At 41.1% G+C, this 365-nt stretch overlaps 1 protein-coding gene across 1 annotated transcript in view; it reads left to right on the top strand.

Moving 5' to 3' along the window:
* LOC116688077 (high choriolytic enzyme 1) overlaps positions 1 to 365 on the top strand; it is a 9,900-nt gene that overhangs the window by 79 nt on the left and 9,456 nt on the right. The window lies entirely within an intron of this gene.

Raw genomic sequence — 365 nt, 5'->3', positions numbered from 1 at the left:
AATCTGACTCCTTCTGATTTGTTATGAGTTTGGTGCAATTTGAAAGTAATTTAGTTCACGTGGCCAAACCCGGCCCCACGCAAGTTTTGATCCCTACATCCACTACTGGTCAAACCTTAGAAATCCCCATTGCACTCCTTTATAGACAGACTACCAGCTGTGATCAGTTGCATTGTTTTTTTGACCAGGGCAGTTTTCATATTACATTATGTGCTTACATAATTGCGAAAGGCTTCTCCAATGTGTTTCTCAGTTATTTTAAAAAAATGATCAGATTAGTGAACAGAATGAGCCTTTGGGACATTGGAGGAATGGTTGCTGATGATGGGCAATGTAGATGTTGCATTAAAGATCAGCCCCCCCCC

Source organism: Etheostoma spectabile, chromosome 1 (assembly GCF_008692095.1).
Source record: "Etheostoma spectabile isolate EspeVRDwgs_2016 chromosome 1, UIUC_Espe_1.0, whole genome shotgun sequence".
Lineage (NCBI taxonomy): Eukaryota > Metazoa > Chordata > Actinopteri > Perciformes > Percidae > Etheostoma > Etheostoma spectabile.
The sequence above is the reverse complement of the archived record's forward strand: the minus strand, read 5'-3'. Positions and strand labels throughout refer to the sequence as shown.